We start from the raw sequence: 2,424 nt of genomic DNA on the forward strand, positions 1-2,424 counted from the left end.
ACTCTGGGCAAGCCCCGCTCCCCTCCCTTGGTTCGTGAACCTAGGCCCGATACCCTATTTTCACCCAAAATAACCCAGAATTGTGTACTCAATCAATTACAGATGAGTAATATAGCTACATTAATGTATTTATATTGTAAATAGCAATCATATTGATTTGGAAGGACTTCTTTGAGGAGACTTTGCTGGATGTTTTGAAGGGCTCTTGGTTGGTGTCTTCTCAGGAGTCTTGGCTGCAGGTTTTCCTGGAGTCTTGTCTGCTTTCTTAAAGAAAGTGTCCAAGGAAGTTTGGACTAATGTTCTCCAGGGAGATGGGTGACGCAGTGAACTTGTTCACTGGCATGGCTTGGTATCTGATCAAGAGTTGTAAAGTTGAAACTGATGTCAGAAAGTTGAAACGGGGGCAATTTATAAGTGTTGTAAGTCAAGGACTGCCTGTACTCATACTGGTTTGCTACAGTGGGCTGGAAGGCTGCTGGCATTCATTTTCAGCATTAAAAAATAAAAACAAAACTGGATCGACCTGTGATCTAAAAGGTAGTGCAAAAAGAACTATGCCGTCTGAGTTCAGCTTGGCCTCTTGCTATTTGCTGGCAGAAACAATATGCTCAATATAGCCATTTGAAATTTTCCACACACTTTTTTCATTTACCAACCCACCACCACTCACACACCTTTTCTTTTTGAAGAATAGAAATTTTCAGGTGAAAGAATTCATTTCCCCCAAAGTTTCTATCCCCTTAACAAGCATTCACTTTTGCTGCTTCGTTTTTCTCTCCCCACCCCATGTTTTCTCCCTTTTTCTGTTGAAAATAATAGATAAAAGGGAGTATGGAGAAGGAGGAGTGGCAAGGACACAAACCACTGAAGTTTACGTTCATCTTCTTCCAAGTGTTTACAAAAAGAAAAATAATGTGAAATGTGTTACTTGTAAAGTGAGATTTTGGTGAGTCTTCCAGACAGCTGTGAAGCTGGGGCCCAGGCTAGTGCCCTGGCTGCAGATGTACTTCTGAGAGCGGAGGAAGAATTTGGCTGGTTACAGAGGGGGAGGTATCTACTCTTCTCAGCTAGAAAGGAGTCCTATGAACACAAGGGTGTTAAGAGCAATCTGGTCCTGTGGGGAAACCCCAGGAAAATTAAATATCCTGAAATGACTGCATGAGAAAAGTCATCTACCAGCTTCAGAGCTAGAACAAATCTAAACTATTCCTAAAGAGATTTGATCCCCTACCCCAGCAGGCTGTTTCCAAAACTAGATGCCTCCTCCCAGCTCCCTGACATCACTCCTGCTTTCAGAAAACCAGCTCCTCCGTGTTGCTGGAGGCTGCAGCATATCCCCAACGCCAGCTCCATTATTCTTTTGCATCTTCCCACCTTTTGTCACTACCTACTACAAATAAGTTGTCCCAAAACAAAAAACACAGGGCCAATGACGCTGTCCTCCTGTTCTTGGCTGAGATCCCGTGCTAGATGAGAACCTGGAAACCAGCTGTTACTACAGGCAGTCTTCAACTTACAACGTTTTGAGTTACATTTCACACTTGCAAGGTTTATAAATCCACACCCTGTTTCAACTTTCTGAAGTCAGTTTCGACTTTACAACACTTGATCCAATGCCAAGCCAGCAAAGAAGTTCACTGTATCGCCCATCTCCCTGGAGAACATTAGTCCAAACTTCCTTGGACACTTTCTTTAAGAAAGCAGACAACACTCCAGGAAAACCTGCAGACAAGACTCCAGGAAAACCTGCAGACAAGACTCCAGGAAAGACTCCAGCCAAGAGCCCTTCAAAAAGTCTGGCAAAGTCACCTCAGAGAAGTCCTTCCAAATCAATATGGTTGCTATTTATAATACAAATCCATTGATGTAGCTATATTTGTCATCTATAATTGATCGAGTACAAAATTCTGGGGTTATTTTTGGTGAAAACAGGGTATGGGGCATTGGTTCAAGAACCAACCCCCCATTTATAACATTGTTTCCCATGGGAAAATCCGTTCCGAGTTACAACGTTTCGACTTAAGAGGCTGTTTTCAGGAACCAGCTGGGTCATAAGTCCGAGGACTGCCTGAACTGCCCATGTCCAGCTTCCTCCTCTTCTGCAAAAGGCCTGGGGGAGCAGGTCTCTTGAACCAGACGTTCTCTGCGGGCCTCCCAAGTCTCTTCTCCCTTTCTGCCTGCAGTTATAGGCCCGGCTGCCTCCCCCCCACCCGTGGCATCCCTCGCCTGCCCAGGTGTCCCTTTTGCTGGCAATACCACCGCTGCCTTCCCCAGGCAAGGGGCCCCCCGCCCTGTCATTCGCGTGGCCCCACGTCTTCATAGACACCAGGGCAGGAAGGGACCGCGGAAGATCATCGAGTCCAGCCCCCCGCCCAAAGGGCAGGAAGTCAGCTGCGGAGCCCGAGGCAGGCCCGCGGGGGCCCG

Source organism: Crocodylus porosus, unplaced genomic scaffold (genome assembly GCF_001723895.1).
Source record: "Crocodylus porosus isolate Cpor-Errol unplaced genomic scaffold, CroPor_comp1, whole genome shotgun sequence".
Taxonomy (NCBI): Eukaryota; Metazoa; Chordata; order Crocodylia; family Crocodylidae; genus Crocodylus; species Crocodylus porosus.